The sequence below is a fragment of the Petaurus breviceps genome, unplaced genomic scaffold (assembly GCF_028583685.1).
Source record: "Petaurus breviceps papuanus isolate PSGF00001 unplaced genomic scaffold, PetGlider_PUasm1.0 90686, whole genome shotgun sequence".
NCBI classification, from domain to species: domain Eukaryota; kingdom Metazoa; phylum Chordata; class Mammalia; order Diprotodontia; family Petauridae; genus Petaurus; species Petaurus breviceps.
The window spans coordinates 57591-70233 of record NW_027187309.1 but is presented as its reverse complement, the minus strand read 5'-3'; the positions used below and the strand labels follow the sequence as shown (position 1 = coordinate 70233).

The 12643-nt window shown below is 36.9% G+C and overlaps 1 protein-coding gene and 1 long non-coding RNA gene across 4 annotated transcripts in view; both read right to left on the bottom strand.

Moving 5' to 3' along the window:
• The window catches only part of FBXO25 (F-box protein 25), a 110325-nt gene that overhangs the window by 62451 nt on the left and 35231 nt on the right, over positions 1-12643 (bottom strand). The window lies entirely within an intron of this gene.
• On the bottom strand, positions 2321-2702 carry LOC138144093 (uncharacterized). The gene is made up of 2 exons (XR_011163858.1): positions 2658-2702; positions 2321-2493 (listed from the first exon to the last, which is right to left on the bottom strand). It is a non-coding gene; the product is annotated as an uncharacterized lncRNA (long non-coding RNA).

Below are 12643 nucleotides of genomic sequence, written 5' to 3'. Positions count from 1 at the left end.
TTCTAAATATATCCTTTTACTCCTCTCCCCCATTCAAAGAACTATCCATGGTAACAAAGCATAAGAAGGTTAAAGCATTTCAGTAAAATGGATTAAGAAATCAACTGAGTGAAGTGTTCCACATCCAAAGGCTCCCACCTCTGCAAATATGAAAGGGAAACATTTTCTCAATTTTCTCTGGGGCAAAACTTTTAGCCTAATGGTCTAGCTTATTATTATTCTTTTGAATGCCGATTAACATCTGGTATTGGCTATCCTTTTGAGCTGTGTCATCTATAACTTGGCTAAGCTGACTGGATTGATAAAAATGTTCAACAACACAGGAGGCCTCCACTGGAGACATCCTGCCAAGCTGACACGAAAGCGTTAACACTTACTCTCTAGGTTCAGCCATCAATCAGTTCAGGATACATCTTACTATACTATTTTCTAGTTTACTTCTTTCTAATTAATATAAAAGTATACTATATACTACTTTATCAAATGCTTTGCACAGTCTAGGTAAATTACATGTATAAAAGTCTCCAAGAAAGGAAATAAGTTTAGTCTGACAGACCTGTTCTTGATGAAACCATGCCAGCTCTGTATTCATCGCTTCTTTTTCTGAACATTTACCAAAAACCTCTTTAAAAATCCATTCTAGAATTTTCCCAGGAATCAAGGTCAGGCCTATATAGTTTTGTGGACTGCTTCCCTCCTTTTTTTCTTTTTTTTTTTAATTGAACATTTTTATTCAAAGTTTTGAGTTCCAAATTTTATTCTTCCCTCTCTCTCTCCCTTTACTGCTCTGAGACAGCAAGTAATTAGATTTAGGTTATACATGTGCAATTATGTAAAACATTTTCCATAGTAGTCCCTCCTTTTTTTCTTAAATTAGGATATTTACATTTCTTAATCTTGTGGTATCTCTCATTTTCTGTACTCTTTGATATATCACTTATAATGTCCTGCTCAGAAATCACATGTGACACATTTCAGTTCCCAAAGATAAAGATTATCTGGGCCTGTTGACATAAATCAGTCAAAGACAACTTGGTGTGCTTTATTACTTTCTTACTAATTTGTTATTTCCAGCACAAAAGTAATTCTTGGCAAAGACAGAAGCAAAATATGAATTAATCAGCTTTCCTTTTTCTCTTTCATGCGTTATTATTGTCCCATCCATGCCAAACAAAAGTCCTATCCCTTCTGTGATCCTCCTTTTTGGAGGGCAATTGGGGTTAAGTGACTTGCCCAAGGTCACACAGCTAGTTTTTGTGTTAAGTGTCTGAGGCCGTATTTGAACTCAGGTCCTCCTGACTCCAGGGTCATTGCTACGCTACCTAGCAGCCCCATCCTCCTTTTTCTTATACTGGTTTATATAAACAAAAAGCCTTGTTTTCCTCTTTCATTGACTTTTTGGGTGATTCCTCATCTGATAAAGCTCTACTTCATCACTCCTTGGGAGTCAAGCAGCTGCTCTCTCTTTGGAGTTTTCAGATCCCCTCTCTTCGAGAAGTGCCTCAATTTCTCTTCCAGCTTTAAGCTGCAATTAGTTGTCTCCTTCTTTCTTTCCTTCTCTGGGTAGCATTCTTCTTAAACCTTGGCACGGGCCGAGTTTCTCCTCTGCCACTTCAGATACTTTTTTTCTTGACCACTGAAGACCCAATTTCATTTTACAATTCTGTATAAAATTACACTTTTATAAAATACAACCCCTTTGCCAGTCATACTTCTTGACTGTTTCTAAGGTTCCTTAAAGTCCTAAAAAAGTATTATTCTACGGCCTAGTGATTAAAATGTCAACAACCATATAATATACTTAGAATCAATCTCAGCACTGAAAATAAACTAAACTTTTACTTGAAAAAAAAATTCATTCTATAATATAGCACACAAAAGTGGTCATTCAGTCTTGACTTGAATGCTTCCTATGCAGGGGAACCCACTACTTCTGAGACTGCTGATATTGCCTGAATCCTGCCTTTTTGCAGCTTCTACTTGTTGGTCCTATTTCTGCTCTCTGGGGTCCAGATGAACAAGTCTAATCCCTCCCTTTTCTATGCAAGAGCCAAACAAATAAATACATGAAGACATTTGCAAAACATAGACTGGTGAGCAAGTTCTTCCCCATAATCCTTCTCTTTTTCGAGCTATCTTCAGTTCCTTTAACTATTCATTTTATATGATCTCAAGACCACCGACCACAACTAGTCTCTGCTGTCTAGATACTCTCCAGCTTATTAATGTCTTTCCCAGAATCAAACATAACATTCCAGATATGATCTGACCAGGATAAAGTAGAGAGGGACTATCATCTGAGTCACAGCTAATATATCTCTTCTTTTTTTTCCAACTGAGAAATTTATTTAAATAGATCAAACAGGTGCCTCCTTGTCTCCAAACTTAGAAGAAGGGTGTTGGGTCTCTTGGTAGTAAAGAGTGGCTTGTGCTTGTGACGCAGAACTCTGTGGGGCAGAGGGAACTTGATTTTGGAGTCGTGAAACTGCTTGACTGAGGGCCTGCGGTATTTGCTGGCAGGAATTTCTTCCACTTTCATGATCTGGATGGAGTGAGCCCAGGCATGGTGACAGGCTCCCATATCTTGGGTAGCACAGGGTGATGGCACCAGCAGTGAGGAAGTCAAGTCTAAACAAGTCTAAAACTTCCTCAAGTACAGTCAAGTCCCTGTACTGCCTGTACATGTTGTGGGTCCCACTCCTAGAATCAGAGCACAGCCAGATGCCAAAGTTTTTCACTCTAAGAGGGAGGGGACTTTTCAAAGACCTGTCCGCAGCATACGATTTCTCCAGAAGACTTCTTCATCTTTTTCAGCTGGGAAACGAAGTACCAGAATTAGGACTTTGCTACAACACGATTAGGAGCAAAGATCCGCATCCAATAAAGAGGCGGCAGCAGGCTCTTGGGAGTGGGCAGGCAGCACCCAACTACCTTACACTCTCTCAGGGTGCCCAAGCTTTCATGGTGCTGCCACCTCACTCCCTGCCAACATGCAAAAAAAAAGTGTTTGTATATCTCTTAATGCAGCCTATGCTCATGTTAATGTTTTCTGGTTGTCCCAGAATACTATTAATTCATACAGTCTAGAAAAAACCTCTAAAACTTTTTTCAGAAGGTGCTGTTTAGCCTTGCTTCCTCAAACTTGTATTTATGAAATGGATTTTTAAAAACCAAAGAATAAGACTTTAGATTTATCTCTTTTCAATTTTGTCTTATTTGATTTGGATTACAATTGCAGTTTTCTTTTTAGATATTATATATGCTCTCCAGGGTAGAAACTATTTCATTTTTGTCTTTGTATTCCCAATGCCCGGCACAGTGCCTGACTATCCAGCAGGTGTTTAATAAATGCTTGTGGATTGTTTTTATATCTTGACATTGTCATCATCTAACATACTAGCTATTCCTCCTAGTTTTGTGTTGCCTTGAACTTTTTAATCATGCTATCTATGTCAAGATGCATGTCACTGATAACCGTGTCAAGACAGCACTTTACCAAGCACAAATTCTTAAGGCAGTCAGTCCACTAGTGATTTCTCTTCAAACTAATGACGACTCATTTAGGTCCAATTCATTCAATGAGTTCCAAATCTACTTAAATGAGTGATTAGCTCATTTACATCTCTCCATTTCATTCACAAAGGTAACAAGAAAAGTTATTTCAACTGTCTTGTTAAGAACTAGGTAACTATACTTGCATCCCCCTGATCTACAATAACCCACTTAAAAAACGAAATTAGGTTAGACTTGGATGACTGGTTCCTAATGAAACCATGCTGTCTGTTTATGATCATAACTTCTTTTTCTAGGTGTTTACTAACTATCCCTTTCATAACACATTCCAGAATTTTGTCATGAAATGAAGTCAAGCTCATTGACCTTGCAGTTTAAAAATTCTACTCTCTTTCTCTACTACTCCCTTCCTCCCTTAAAAAAAAAAAAGAGGGTAAGTACAGGGGCTACATATGGCTCAATAAAGCTGCTGATAAGCACAAGACCTTTAATATGATCTATTTCTGACCTGGTGTAGTCTGCTTTTCCTTAGACAATCTGGTGAAGGTTCACCATATTAGTACCAAACTTAGGGTGTACACCTGATCGGTATAGCCCTTGGAAGCTCACAACTCCCCAGCCCAAGAGATCAGACTCAGCCTCCCTGGTAGTTGGGATAACAGGCATGCACTGCCATACCTAGCCCCCTTCTCCCTTCTTAAAAATCAGGAAAAATTTGCTACTATATAATGCCGCAATGCCTCTTTCAAAGATCATTCAGAGTGGATAAGAGTTCACAGTAGCTAAGAGATGCTTTCAGCACTCTGGGATACAGTTTGTTTGAATCTGCAACCTAAAACTCATGAAGACAAGAGATATTAACTTTGGGTCTGTGAACTTAAAAAAAATTCCAATAACTGCATTTCTATATAACTTGTTTTCTTTGTAATCCTATACATTTTATTTTACACATTTAAAACCATTATTCAGAGCAGGGGTTTATTGATTTCACCAAGGTGCCAAAGGGGTGTATAACATAAGAAAGGTTATAAAATAACTGTTACAATTGTTATAGGTCCATAACTAAAAAGGCAGTAAGGGCACTAGGTGCCAATGTTATGATCTCCTTATCTTCAGTTCCAGCTTTCTCTGAGTCATTTGTGTTCTGTCCTTTCTGGTGTGATGACTATTCTCCTTGGCAGAGAAAACAGAAGCAAAATAAGAGCTGAGTAGTTCTATCTTTTCTCTGTCATCCATAAGCATCATTCATTCAACGCAATCAGCCCTATTCTTTCCTAGGGGGAGGGAGGAGACTTTTTGTGTCATTAGCTCCCCCACTAAAGCTCATTCTGAGCTTCAGACCTCCTAACACTATTCTTAAAGGACTTGCCAGATTTTAGTATATATCCTCCACCATCTACCCTTGTTCACATCTTTTATACTGTCTTTGTTTTAAATATCTAAGATTCACAGTAAAAGCAAGGACTTGCTTGAAATCTCCCTCAAGCCCTCCAAATACCTGTAAAAAGTGACTCTAAACAAGTTCTAGAGCAGCAAAATCCACAAAAAGACAGAGTAAAACAAATTTCCAGCCCACAACAACCTGAATGGTCAATGAGAAAGGCCTGTTGTACTCAGTTGGTAGAGGAGTGCATTCTAGAGTGGGCTGCAATGGTACAGATTGGGTCTCTCAGCAAACCCAGAGCAGACCTCAGGGGAATAAATCACTGGCAGCTAAGGTAGTATCCAAACTTCTTTTTTTTTTTGGAGGGTAATTGGGGTTAAGTGACTTGCCCAAGGTCACATGGCTAGTTTTTGTGTTGTGTCTGAGGCCGCATTTGAACTCTGGTCCTCCTGATTCCAGGGCCGGTGCTCTATTCACTGCACCACCTAGCCACCCCGGTATCCAAACTTCTTAACCCACAAATGTCAAAGGCAACTAAGAAGGTCAGTGGGAAAAGATTCAAATATTGTAGAAGTACAATCAGGAAAACACAAGATTTAGCAGATTCTACATTAAGGTATCAGAGGGCTTAGAATATGGTATTGTAGAGGTCAAAGGAGCTAGGATTAAAACCAAGAGTCACCTACCCAGGAAAACTGAGTAAGATCCTTCAGGGGAAAAATGGACATTCAATGAAATTGAGGACTTTCAAGCATTCTTGATGAAAAGACCAGAGCTGAATAGAAAATTTGACTTTCAAATATGACTCAAGAGAAGCATAAAAAAGTAAAGAGGAAAGAGAAATCATAAGGGACTTATTAAAGTTGAACTGTTTATATTCCTACATGGAAAGATGTTACATATAACTCATGAGACCCTTTTCATTATTGGGGTAGTTGCAGAGAATATAGATAGAGACAGGAGGGCACAGGGTGAGTTGAATATGAAGGGGTGATGTCTAAAATAAAATTAAGGAGAGAGGAATGTACTAGGAGAAGGAGGAAGGCAGAGATAGAAAGGGGTAAATTATTTCACATAAAAGAGCCAAGAAAAAGCTTTTATAGTGGAGGGGAAGAGGGGGCAGGTGAGGAAGAGTAAATGAACCTTACTCTCATTAGAAGTGGCTCAAAGACAGAATAACATCCATACTCAATTGAGTATGGAAATCTGTCTTACCCTACAGGAAAATAGAGGGGAGTGAATGGGGGGCAGGTAATAGAAGGGAGGACAGATTGGGAGAGGGGGTAATCAGAAGCAAACACTTTTGAGGAGGGAAAGGGTCAAAGAAGAGAATAGAATAAATGGGGGGGCAGGATAGGATGGAGGGAAGTACAGTCTTTCACAACATGATTATTATGGAAGTGTTTTGGATGACTATACACGTACAACTTATATTGAAATGCTTGCTCATGAGGGTGGGTGGGGAGGAGGAGGGGAGAGAATTTGAAACTCAAAGTTTTAAAAAACAATTGTTAAAAATTGTTTTTATATACAACTGGGAAATAAGATACACAGGCAATGGGGTATAGAAATCTAGCTTATCCTACAGGAAAATAGAAGAGGAAGGGGATAAGAGAAGGGGGGGAGGGTGATAGGAGAGGACAGACTGGGGAAAGGGGTTATCAGAATACATACCATCATGGGGTGGAAGGGAGGGAAGAGATGGGGAGAAAATGTGGAACTCAAAATTTTATGGAAGTGAATGCTGAAAAGTAAAATAAATAAATTGAAATGTAGGGAAAAAAAGGTCTAAGATTCATTCATTCATAAAAAAAACCCTTTATTAAACACAGAACAATCTCTGCCCTGAATAAGCTTACATTGTTTGTGGGAATGGGGAGAGAAACCATGTTGGATTCTTTAGATAATTCACTTTTTTGTCATCACAATTTTTTAAGCATTTCATGCTTTAGAGGCTTCCAATTCCTCCTGAACTGAAATCTTCCTATGGAATTTTTACCTACGAGACTCTATCTAGCCTGTCTCTAAAACTTTTGAAATCCATTATTACTAAATTTTAGGTGAAGGTAGCACTTTATCTGTGCTTCCTCTCATCCCCTATCACAAATTATTTCTGATTCAGTAACCTGATCTTCTTGGTAAGAATAATATCCAGAATTACAATCCTCCTTGTTAATCTTCATTGCTTCTTCTAGGTTTTGAAGCATGATATGAAAATAAATCAAGAAATTTTTTGCTATTTTGTATTAGCAATCAATCAATCAGCAAGTAGTTAGTAAGCACCTTGCCATGTGTCAGGTATTGTACTAAGTTCTGGGAATACAAAGAAAAATATGAAAACAGTCCCTGTCCTGAAAGAGCTTACGTTCTAACACAAGAGAAAGCATATACATAAATAGGTACGCACAAGATACATACTATGGAGATGTAAAGAAACCTTATAAGGGAAGGCACATTTAGCCTGAGGGACCAGGGAAGAAATCCTATAGAAGGTAGCATTCGAGCTGAATCTTTAAGGAAGCCAGATTCTAAGAGGTCAAGATGAGGTAGGGTTTCATTTGGCATGGGGGACAGAGATTAAGCTCCAACAAATGTCTGAACACAGTAATGGGAAAGCCCTAACAATAATAACAGTAACAATAGCTAGCATGTATATAGCATTTTAAGGTTTGCAATGCACTTACACATACTCTTTCATTTGATTCTCACAACTACTAAATCATGCCTCTGGGCCAGGTTTGAGATCTATTTCCTGAATACATCTATCTTTTCTTTCTGCTGAAGTGGTCCACAGTATACTTCTATGATAACATTGCTTCTCTTTCTGCCTCCATTGATTTTCATCCAAATGCTATCCACAACTCTGGATTTTCTTTTTTTTAAGAAATTGGGGTTAAGTAACTAGCTCAAGATTATATGACCAGTGATTTCTGGGCGTGGTGCTAAGTATCAGAGCCTGGATTTGATCCCAGGTCATCCCGACTCTGGGGCCAGTGCTCTTACTCACTGTGCCACCTGACTTCCCCTCACTTTGGATTTTCTAATATGAGACTATTTTCTTAATATACAGTGCTAGACCCAACCTCACCTTTATAGCCTACTCTGTTCCTTGTCAATAAGGAACCATATTCCAATCTCAAGTTCTATCATCCAAGTCTCAGTGGTACCAATGAAGTCAAAAGTGCCTCCTTGCACTGGAACATCTAGTTCTTGCTTCTCAGTTTGACTGCTGGTTCCTTTTTTGGATTTTCTTGCCTCTGAAATTTTGTCTCTGCTACTCCATGTGGTATTTCTGCCAGTTTTAAGTAGGCAGTTTGCTCTTTCTCCTACAAAGAAGTTTCATAAAAATATAAAATTATAGTTGATGACCACCAGATAGGTGGCTTTAGTTAGATGAAATTAAAACCCAAAAGCAAATAAAATTGTTCTTCAAAGTGTCACACACAGAGAAAGCTGATTTCAGAAGTTAATGAGAAAGGGGTTTAAAAAAGTAAGAGATGGGGCAGCTCAGTGGGGCAGTGGATACAGTGTCAGACCTGGAGTCAAGAAGATTGTTCCTAAATTTCAAATCTGGCCTCAGACTAGCTGTGTGACCCTGGGCAAATCACTTAACCCTGTTTGCCTCAGTTTCTCCATAGTTAAATGAACTGGAAAAGAAAACGGTAAGCCACTCCACTATCTTTGCCAAGAAAACCCCAAATGTGAACACAAAGAGTCAAGACAACTGAAAAACAAGTGAACAAAAAAAGTAAGAAAGGGACTGTGGTTTTAAAAAATAGTCAGTTAATCAGGTTTGGCAATAGCAGTAATAAAAAATTATTAATATTTAAGTTGCTTCTGGTTTTTTGATAGGAGAAAAAAACTTGACCAAAGACTAGTTTCTGAGAGAGAGAGAGAAAGGAGAGAGAGGGAAGCCAGGTACGTGAATACAAAGTTTTTTGCAGTTCTTGGATTTCTTTAGTTCTTCCCTCAATACTAATCTGGTCTCTGCTGATCCTTCACCTAAGCAAGTAATCCAGCAGAAACTTCATATTTCTAAATCTAAATCTTATTCTAAATGTTTTTCAATTGTCCCATGTTGATTCATACATGCAGTGGCATTCCAGTTTTAGGTATGACTCTTAACTAACCTAACTTAAACTACACAGAAGGATAAATACTTTATTGAATGTGCTGTTGATAAGACTAGCCTAGAATACTGCTGGTACTAAACTTTACTTTATAAAGGTCCCTAATGAATTTATATTCAAAGCCTTCATTGCTTGACTTGAAGCAAAGCCAATGAATAGCAAAATTGATCATCTTGAATTGCCATTTCCATTTCTACCCAAATAGAGAAATGACTGGATACATCCCACTGAGTTTTCCATCCTCCAATTAGTCAATTGTAGAACAGCTTATGGTCTACCCACCAGGCAGTCAATCCATCTATTATTATCTTTGCTTTATGATCCACTCAGTATTTTTCTCTGCATGATAAACTGCCTTTAATATACCTGTTATTTTTTATTTTTTGAGAGGAGTTCCTCATTTGTTACATAATCATGCTGGCAGACTGCACACATCATTATTTCCATTCTACCCCAGACAACCACAAACTTCTGTTCTTTACTTATTGCTTTAGAACAACACTGTGCATGGCCAATCACAGGCAATGCTGTGGAATTTTTGCCTTCACCTTCATGGGCACTTCATTATCAGTTAGGATTGCTGAAAACTGGTCTAGGTTCTATCTTTTGTTCAACTCTTCATCCAAGTTCTTATCTTTTAGAATCTGGTGACCAATTAATTACTGAGTTTAAAATAACTGAAACGTTTTTTTTTTTAATTTTGTTCAAAAATTAATTTAAACAGGGTGGCTAGGTAGAGAAGTGAGTAAGAACGCCAACCCCGGAGTCAGGAGGACCCAGGATCGGTTCCAGCCTCAGAATCTTAACACCAACACAAAAAAACTGGCCGTGTAACCTTGGGCAAGTTACTCAACCCCAATTGCTTTAAAAAATTAATTTAAATAAAATATTTCAAGTATATAATCCCTTACTTTATGCCCAAGATTTACTGCTGTGCTGACTGCTCAAGTGTTTTGATGCAGTATATTAGTGTTATTGCAATAATTTACTCACCTGGTAATGTTTAAAACATAATGCAGTAGCACCCATTTGATCATATGATCATATATTTAAAAGCAAAGGGACCTTTTAGGTCATCTAGCTCAATTCTCTCATAAACTGCCTCTAATTCTTTAGTTCTTGCTATACGGCATTATCACATATTACCCATATAACAATGTTGTGTTTTTTTTTTTACTACTGTTTAAGTGAAATTTTATAAGAATTAATGCAACTACTAAAAGACTAAAAAGACATATTCAACTTTCATATCCATCTCTTTAATATTTTTTCACAGTCTACAAAATGGGTTGTTTCTTTCTTTATATATATATATGTATATATATATATATGTATACACATACACACACACACACACACACACCAAAAAAGGTTTTCATTTTGTCAAATAATAAAACCAGCTGTATAGTCAATTATTTCCATTATCTCTTTTCTTCATTTGTCTTGAACTGGTAATCTGTCACACTGAGGACTGAGAGTCTGGAAATGTATACATGTGACACTAATTTTACAGGAGTTCAAATGGGGAAAGCTTCAGGGATACATATAAGACTAATGAAAATATCATTATCTGATGACTTCCCTGAAAGATTACATTTAACAAAATGAATGTGGCATATGCACAATTATAGTTTTAATTCCAAAAGGTCAAATAAATAATTCTTGAGCAGATATTCTGACATTTCTCTTAAACTGTTTTGCTTAGGTAGTTATAATCCATGTATAATTTTAAAAATTTAAAAATTATTTTAAAAAATCTATTTGCTATCTACTCCTATATATACGACCATTTGTATTTCTATACAGTGGTAGCTGTAATGTTGGAGTCCCGGATTTTTAGTCAGTCACAAGAACTGACTTAAAATCCCAGTTCTTTCCACTGCTTTGGTTATACAACTTTGGGATGAGTCCCAACTTCACTGAGTCTATTACCTCATCTGTAAAATGGGATAACCACACCTGTTCTACCTACCTTATTAGGGCTGTAATGATAAAAAAAAATAGTGTTTTTAAATCCCTAACTAAGCTATAAAGGGGTATATGTATATGTCACATATTATCCTTCACTTATGTCCTACTCCTATACCTCACTGTAGTGTGATAGTGACCCCCTATTACTGAAGGTTATGGGAGTGGAGTTAAAGCTTCAGAACAGGTAGAAAACTGAATTTCTTAGGATCAGTTTAACTAAATTCAGAAAAAGTAAGCTATATAAGCAAAAGTGGCAAATCCCTTTTTATTCAACAGGCAGGTTATGCAATGGATATACTGGCCAAGAGTCAAGAAGACCTAAAGTCAAATCTAGTCTCAGACACTTAGTAGCTGTGTGACCCTGGACAAGTCATGTAACTTTCATCTACCTCAGCTCCCTCAGATGTAAAATGTGGATTGTAATAACACTGATCTCACAGGATTGTAGCAAGAATCAAATGAGATAGTATTTGTAAAAATGCTTAGCATAGTGCCTGGTATATAGCAGGTGCTTTATAAATGCTTATTTACCTCCTATTCCACTGAAATCTTTGAGAGCCATGTTGATTACCAACTACCTTCCTACAACCCTTCTTATCTAATTAATACTTCTTCCATACATAAAGATGGAAATTCATTAAATTATCCTTTCAAGTATAAGTTTTTTTGTACACAGTTTAGCTTATTCTGGTACACAGTTTAGCTTATTCTGGATTTAACAAGCACTAAATATAATGGGCATTTCCAAGCAAAGTATAATAGAAGGGGATTGTAGATCTTTTATGTCTAGCTTGGTTTTCTTTTAAATATGTATATATAATATAAATTATATATTACATACATGTAACATAAATTTTATATGATATATAATTCAACATGTTATTTTCAAAGCTATCTTACTTGTCTGTGATTCTTTCTGGCCTTCTGCTTTTCTGTGCCCCAATGACTATCTTTTCTTACTTTCCTTTTTATTTCTTTTTTTTTTTTTGCTACCCTATCTATTCCTTCCCTTCTCCCTCTCACCAATGGAAAAAAATTAAAGTCCTTGTAACAAATATGCATTGTCAAACAAAACAAACTCCTACTCTTGCCATGTCTGAAAATGTATGTCTTATATGCATCTTGGGTCCATCACCACTGTTAGTAGGTGAATGGCACGCTTCTTTTATCAGTCTTTTAGAATCATGGTTGGTCATTGCAATGGTTAGAATTCTTGTGTTCTTAGAAATCAACTACAAATTTCAACTATCACTCATTTTAGTGTATATGTGTTCCTCTATGAAGACTGCTCTGATTTCCTTCCTCTCCCACCCTTCTTATACTCAGTATTTATCTTTCTCTACTTAGACTGCACAGATGCTTTTTTGGTACCTATTATGCATTTATATTTTATTCTGTATTATAACTATATGCATGCCATTTCCCTCTGCTGCACTATAAACTCCATTAGGGCAAAGGATCTTGTCCCATTTATTTTTTTTGTAAGCTGTTTAAAATTATATGCATCTAGTATATATGTGCATGTATTATCAATATTAAGTCTCCAAATGATGAATGGATAATTTAGTACTTTTTGTCTCTAGACATGAAAGGATTAAAAAAATTAATTCTTTCCAACATTCCTATAGTCTGGCAAAATATGCTT